General features: G+C 44.8%; 1 long non-coding RNA gene across 1 annotated transcript; it reads right to left on the bottom strand.

Annotated features, from left to right (window-relative positions):
* Positions 1–515: 515 nt before the first annotated feature.
* LOC121877385 lies at positions 516–1,138 on the bottom strand. Its single transcript, XR_006090995.1, has 2 exons — positions 1,030–1,138; positions 516–567 (listed from the first exon to the last, which is right to left on the bottom strand). It is a non-coding gene; the product is annotated as an uncharacterized LOC121877385 (long non-coding RNA).
* Between the last annotated feature and the right edge of the window lie 7,286 nt (positions 1,139–8,424).

Below are 8,424 nucleotides of genomic sequence, written 5' to 3'. Positions count from 1 at the left end.
CAGTGGGGGTGTAGCCAGGATGAAGTAGCAGTAGGGGTAGAGCAGGGACAGCAGTAGGAGATGTAGGCAGGGACAGTGCAGTAGGGGTGTAGCCAAGGACAATGTAATAGAGGTGTAGCCAGGGACAGTAGCAGTAGAGGTGTAGCCAGGACAGTGCAGTAGGGGGTGAGCAGGGACAGTAGCAGTAGGGGTGTAGGCAGGACAGTAGCAGTAGGGAGGTGTAGAGCAGGGACAGTAGCAGTAGGGGTGTAGGCAGGGACAGTAGCAGTAGGGAGGTGTAGCGGGACAGTAGCAGTAGGGAGAGGTGTAGCCAGGACAGTAGCAGTAGGGAGGTGTAGGCAGGGACAGTAGCAGTAGGGAGGTGTAGGCAGGGCCAGTAACAGTAGGGGGGGGTGTAAGTAGGGACAGTAGTAGTAGGCAGGGGCAGTACTCACGGAAGTAGTAGTCCAACACGCCCCGTTCCTGTCGCATACATCTCTTGGCCATACACGGTGAACTGTTGTTTGGGTTCTTGGAAGGCGATCTCCAGCTCCGTCATGAAGGAGGCGGGCACCGTTGGCAGAGTGGCTGTTGGGTTAGGGGAACCTTGTTAACGAGATAGAGACGCCCTGACAAAGAGAAAGAGACCTGTAAGGCTCTGTCGAAGTGGAGAACCTTGCGTTACCAGATCTGACTCCACCATAAATAAGTCAACAGCGTCTGGTATATACCCCTTAAATCTTATGTGTCCGCAGGGGCGTTCTTTCTGCGGTATCAGTTCAAGAGACGAGGTTAAATGACCGGCCACAGGGGTAAACCTTGAAACTTGCTCATAACGATACTGGGGTTAGTATCAAGTGTTACAACAACAAGAGTTATACATTCAATCCAGGACTCTCCCCATCTCTGTTTGTGAGTGTATATGCATATGTGTATATTTGTATGTGCTTATATGTGCGCCTGTACACGCGTATATGTATGCTGCATGCGCAGCATGTGTATGTGTGTCTGCATATAATAAGTGTGTGTGTGTGTGTGGACAGTACTCACGGCCATCAGGCGGAGACGGGTGTTGCTTGCAGCCACCATCATCACGAAACCTCTGCCTGTAAAATTCCATCTTGGCATTCAGGTCCTCCCGGGGTCTGCTCCTGCCATTGAGGGGTTGGCATCTCAGGGGTCAGGCTGGCCGGTACCAGCTCACACACTAGCAGTGTCATCAACACCCCCAGAGTTACTCTGGCTGACTCCATCTTGGAGTTGCGACGGCATAGAATGCGGTGAATAGATAGATAGACGTATAAACGGATATAGATATATAAAGATAAAATATATAGATATTGATAAACGGGTGGATGGATGGATAGATATATAGATAAATAGATATATAGTTAAATAAATAGATATATAGATAGATATTCAGTAAATCATAATACAAGTCCACTTTGGCTCAGCATGTGCATGAGCAATATACAATGGCTAGCAGTAATTTAACTCAACCAATGGTAGCCCAAGATAAACGATAATGTGGTTCAGTACTGTAGGTACCCATGTGGGGCAATATAACGACTATGGCAAACAGTGAATAATAAGTGTTACACCTAGTAGATTACCGTAAGGGTTAAGTAGTGCATGAATAAACCTGTAAGCTATACTGGTCGAAGTTACCATGTAAGTAGTGAATGGGTTTATTGAAGGAACTCTACCAAGGCATGGAAACAGCAGTCAGAATAAGGTACAGTAAATATACACAGATGCTCTCCGTGGCCCGTTTGACATGATGGGCTTCCTGTTATCGTAATGCGGCGTCCAATACGTTGACTACACCTACACCGTATTGATTTGGGACGTCAGTTTAAGTACAGATAATAAAGGGTAGTCTAGGGAGTGGTGTGATTGCTGTAAATTAAGGAAATCCAATAACCAAGATCGTGAAAAAGGGCTTGGTTTTCTCTCCATATGTTTGTAGGGTAAGAAGCGTGGACTTTATATTTACCCATATACGTTCTGTACTATTGACGCCTTCTTTACACACACACACACACACACACACACACACACACACACACACACACACACACACACACACACACACACTAAAGTTAAAGCGCTCCACCACCCCATTGACTTACCATTGAAACTCTACAAGGAGTTCTCTCCGGAACTAGCTAAACCCCTCAGCCAAGCAAGATGCCCAGCTGACTGGAAGACCTCATATCTGTCACCAGTGCCCAAGTCAACCAGTCCACAATCCTTAAATGAGCTACGACCCATTGCAATCATCCCAATTCCCAGCTTAATCTGTGAAAGTTTCGTTGTTGACTGGGTGCGGATATTGCAGGCGCCATAGATTCTCAGCAATTTCTCAATATGAAAACTTCCTCTACCATTCACTGTCTTGTCAGCTTTCTCGACTACATGTACCACCATCTGTAAAAACGAAAAACGTCTGTGGCTGTCGTCTTCATCGACTTCACCAAATTATTTGACTTAGTCGACCTCAATTTAATCATCAACAAAGCTATCGACCTCGGGTTTCGAAGACGTCTTACACCATTGCTTACAGACTTCTTTAGTGACCGACGCCAAGCCGTACGCTTCCGAGGGGCTGTCTCCACTTTTCAATCACTCACCTGTGGCGTCCCGCAAGGCACCAAAATGGGAACACTCTGCGCCCTTATGCTTATCAATGATGCTGGAAATGTGTCGACGACTCCACCATTGGGATCAGTGTCAACAACTCGGCTCCCGACTATACCGCCCTCCAGGATTTATTGGTCTCCAAAATTGGGCCACCAACAACCATGTTACCATAAGCCATACCATGCCCATGGTTAAGCACATCAACCTCTCCTCCGACGTCATCTCACCCCCTTCCATTACTTTAGGCCCTAACACACTCCAGGTTGTAGAGTCCGCTAAGCCCCTCGGCGTCACTATAGATAACAAACTAAATTGGAAAACACACGTCAGTGAAATTGTCAAATCCTCCAGTTTCCGTCTCCACCTCCTCCGCCGACTCAAGTCCCTCGTAGTTCCTGCGCCCGAGTTCCCCAGTGTTTACTCGGCACTCATACTTCCCAAGCTCACCTATGCCTACCCTGCCTGATCTTCCTCTCTAAATGCCACACAACGTAAACACCTAGAAAAAGTGCAAAAGAGGGCATGCAAGATTTTTCTCTCCCTTTCCTACTTAACATATCAAGAAGCGCTCTCTCTGACCATCACCACGACCTCATCTGCAAATTCGGTGAGAAACTTCTGCACCATCCTCGACACCGGCTCCTACTACCACCCGAGATCCTTCGTTCGCGAATTGCTGTTCGACACCACAACCGCGTCCAGCCCATACGAGCACGTACTAATTGCTATACAAACAGCCCAGTCCCAACCATTGTAAAAATTATCAATAACTTGTAATCAACCAGTGTAGTCACTCCCAGTCAATCTTATACCCTTTTGCACTGTCATTATCTTGAAATGCCCTCTAGTATGACTTTCTCCCCACCTAGTTATTATGTATCATATTTGTATCACATTTGTTACTTGTATATTAATTGCCATTCCCCAATTATGCAACTGTATATTTTCAGCCTTCCGGCTGCCATGCCTTTTCAATAAACCGTTAATTATTATTACTACTAGCGGAATCGCCGCCCTCCGGGCGGCTCTTTCCCTAGGTTCAAGATTTCTTAAGAGCATTATAGGAGTTCCAATCTTGAGAGTGAGGTGGTGAGGAGGCATTCCAGCGGGCTCCAAAGAATTAAGGAATTCTGCATGGTACTGGACTGCTTGGTCCTGGTCGATTACTGTATCAACAGATTTGAATGAGGTCTCACTGCCTGGAAGCTGTCTGAGTAGAGTCATGTTGATTTCAGCCACTGTTTCTTTCTTTGGTTCCAGAATTGCTCGTTCACGCAGCCACTTGTGAGCCTTGTAGTGGTGGATAATGTTTGGGTAGACCATGTTAGTGAGTTCAGTTGAGGACTTTACAACATTTCCACATCCTTTTCAACCTCTGTGTGGTTAAACGGGTCGGGTCGGGTCGGGTTGGGTGTGTCGAATCGGGTTGGTTGGGTTTTTTTGAGATCCCCACATGACACTTGCTATCCATGCCAAGTTTGGTCCGGGCGGCTCATTCGCTAGGCCACGGTAGGACGCCACCATCTGGGAGGCTCCACATTGTCTCACTGTTCAGTCCCTAAAACTTCTTCTTCCATCAATAGTTCATTAACGGTGTATGTAAGTTCCACTACAACGGTACAGCAAAGTATATTTTTTTAGCATTAAACTGTTATTATTTTATTGTCTAATCATCACTACATATAACATCATCCATCATCACTACCTATAACACCATCCATCATCACTACATATAACACCATCCATCATCACTACATACAACAACATCCATCATCACTACATATAACATCATCCATCATCACTACATATAACACCATCCATCATCACTACATATAACACCATCCATCATCACTACATATAACACCATCCATCATCACTACATATAACATCATCCATCATACATATAACATCATCCATCATCACTACATCCCACCCATCATCACTACATATAACATCCATCATCACTACATATAACATCATCCATCATCTACATATAACATCATCCATCATCACTACATATAACACCATCCATCATCACTACATATAACACCATCCATCATCACTACATATAACACCATCCATCATCACTACATATCTTATCATCCATCATCACTACATATAACATCATCCATCATCACCACATATAACATCATCCATCATCACTACATATAACACCATCCATCATCACTACATATAACACCATACATCATCATCACTACATATAACACCATCCATCATCACTACAGATCGGTAAAGTAGTAAAGTAGGTTCCGAGATTCTCGTGCGGACATACAAACACACATACTTCTATATATATATATATATATATATATATATATATATATATATATATATATATATATATATATATATATATATTATCACACACACACACACACACACACACACTTCAAAAATAGTATCTTGCCAACTTTGAATCCTTGAAACAGCCCCTTAATAGTATTAGTAGCAAGTCTATAATATTCAACATTTTAATGTCAATAACATCTCATAACATCTCTTACACTACACCACGTCGACAGTAAGTTTATTTCCGGTTACTGTACTCCAACGATTTTTTGTCTTCACCGACTTTAAGGGTTTTTGGGGGGGTAAATATATAAATTCTTTAGTATGAAAATTATACGTGCTGTAAGTTAGATAAAATTAGTTGTAAATACATCCATATACAGAACGTCGACTGAAGACCCAACACTGTTTGGTTTTTGCTTGCTTCCTTGGTTTACTGGCCGTCGACGCCTTGGGTCATGGCGGATTTGGTTCTAACTGGCAATACGGCCTACGCACCATTTTGTGTGGGGCGTAACTTAATAATAATCATCTTCAACATTTAGTGGTTCATATCCGTGTTGATAATAGATCATGAACATCATCTATTATCACGCTAATTCTAAAGAAAATGTTAACAATGATAAACTTATAAGAAGAATAAACCATAAAACCTTATCCTCATATTGCAGATTCTTGATTTAGATATAATGAGTGAATACAAGTTGCCTACAGCTTTATGTCAACTGTACAGATGCTGTAGTATCCTCATGCCTAAATGTGCCGCACTTGACTACCCAACACACACACACACACGCGCAGTTAGTTACCTGTACAGTATAGGTGTTGTTCTGACGAAGGTGCGTGTGTGACTATGGCAGATCGAGATCGTAGCTGGAACGCCCACCTGCACTAGTTCCACCTGGTGGCTGGCGCACGTTGGCCTAAGATACCAGGGATGATAGAGGGAGGAGGGGGGGCACTTACTGTACCTATTCACACAGCGGTAGAGAAGAGGTAGCACACATATGCACACACACACACACACACACACACACACACAATCACTCACGCCCCCTTCGTATTATCGTCAGCATTCGTCAGGTATCAGTCGCTTCACCACCAGTACTATACACCTCCGCCCAGCCCCCCCCTCCCCCGGTTATCATCCATTGTTATTTCACAGCAGGATATGTGCATGTACAGGACTTATGGAACACTTGCATCACTCCTTGATAAGTGTTCCAACTCTGTGTAACAACAGCTCCCCCCCCCCCCACGCACAGACACACATTTTCATGACCTACAGGTAAATGTACAACACTCGAGAAGCTCAACCACGAGTCATTATTATTGTTGTTAAATAATCGGTTCCAGTTTCGGATACCGAGTTCCCAGGTCACAGGTCCCTTCCGGAGCCTCCAATTTAGCAAAATAAGCTTGAGACGTGTCAGTAAACCTTTATATAAGTCGTTAACCATCTCTGGCCATCCTTGGATAAATGGCTTCCTGTTATTCCCATTATATCTGAAATTATTGTTTGATGCTTTTATGATGCAGTTTTTATCTTATCTCTTCCCTCTGCCGAGGAAATCTCATTATTTGTCGAAAGGTCGTATAGCCCAATTCTTGATGTAGCCGCTCCCTCAGTAATGTACAGCAAGATTACCATAGACTCAACTTGTGTTATGAAGGAAATCCGAGACAGTGAAACATATGAAAATTTACTGTAGTATATAATATATTTTTCCAATGGTGCGCGACTTAGGAGACGGCAAGCTTTGATAGTTCCTGAGAGCGAAGTCCTACAACGGTGTTCATTTTTGGGTGTTTGTGTCCCCATTTAGTATAAAGTGTTGGTGTGACAGAGGCTCCCGGGATTATTTTTAGCCATGCAGGGTGTCAGCGTATACCATAAGTGGCAGAGACGAAGGTGACAGTGTTTCGTCGATGCCCTTGAAACCTGATTGTTCCATTGTTTTTTAAATGACTTATCTGTTAATGCGTAACCTACTTTGTTGATTTAGAAAAGCACCAGGTCAAAGTGCAGAACATACGAGTCCATACTCAAGGTACTGGGGAAGTGCCTTAGCGTGGATCGGAGACTTTCTCCATGATCGCAGGCACTGTGTGGTGATTAATGGCACGAAATCGTAATGTGTACCCGCTGTTGTTTATTTGCTTCATAAATGACATGCCAGAAGCTGTACATTCCTCCATACAAATACTGTATTTGTGGATGATGACAAGTTATTTCGGAAAATTAAGAACCAAGCAGACTGTGAGGAGCTGCAGAAGATCTCTGTGAGCTTCAAGAATGGTCGAATGAATGACTGCTAAGATTCAAATGTCACGAAGTGTAAGAGGCTGCACCTGGGACGTACCAACGGTAAGGAGGCGTATTATATGTCCCAGCGGGACGAAGAAACTGCATTAATTGAGACTGAATATGAAAAGGACCTCGGTGTGTATGTTGACAATGAGACGAAGTTCTCGGGCCAATGCGAGAAAGTGAATCGAGCAACTAAATTATTAGGTCTTATAAGAAGGTCATTCAGATATCCATCATAACGATCTTCAAGAGTGAGGTGTTGCCCCGTCTGGAGTACTGTCAACCCGCCTGGTCCCCGAGATACGTTAGGGACTGTCAGTTGATTGAAAATGTCCAAAGCAGGGCCACCAGGCTGGTGCCAGCACTTCGGCACCTCAACTACCCTGAGTGATTAGAGCGCCTGCAATTGCCTAGTTTATACTACAAACGGGCAAGGGGGGACCTAAATGAGGTGTATAAACATCTCAACGGACACTACTCAGTCGAGAGTCCTTATCTGGAGCTGGCGGACGCTCGCCCCACAAGGGGTTGTGGGGTACGAGATATTTGGTTCACACTCAGGATGGGATGGAGAAAGGAAACTCACAATGTGCTCTCTGTATACATGTTGTATTGGATGTACAATGCAGCTTGGTGCTGGGGGGTAGCAGCGTGAGTCCAAGCGTGATGTAGAGAGAGAGCTGGTTGGTGAGGGTGCTCAGAGGAGGACCAGCTTGTGGGTCGCCATGCTCGCCGGCGGGAGCGAGGGCCGCCAAGCAGTAGTGGAGGTGGTGGTGTTACTTGAAGACTGGCTGTAGGTAGAAAGAGACAGGTCACCACGAGGTCAGGTCTTATATAGCGGAGGTAGGCGTGGCTTAATAGTTGACCTCCGTCATGTAAGGAGGCGCTGGTTGACCTAGACTACGAGGCATACACTGGGGAATTCGCGGGGTCGGCTACTCAGCGACAAGTGTTTGTAGGGGAGGAATCCACTACAGGGTCACAGCTCAAGGTTGAAGAAGCAGCAAGTCCAGAAAACTGCGGGGTAAATTTTTCGGAGTGAGAGTTGTGAACTCTTGGAAAATTCTGTGACGGCACCGAGTGCGAGCTCTTTCAAGACCAGACTTGACAAGCACTGGAGCGGGTTCAGATACACTCAGGAGCCAGTGCATGCCCAGTACTTGCCAACAGTGTATAACAGA

Source organism: Homarus americanus, unplaced genomic scaffold, assembly GCF_018991925.1.
Source record: "Homarus americanus isolate GMGI-L3 unplaced genomic scaffold, GMGI_Hamer_2.0 scaffold367, whole genome shotgun sequence".
In the NCBI taxonomy this organism is placed as follows: Eukaryota; Metazoa; Arthropoda; class Malacostraca; order Decapoda; family Nephropidae; genus Homarus; species Homarus americanus.
This window is presented reverse-complemented; position numbering and strand designations above follow the sequence as displayed.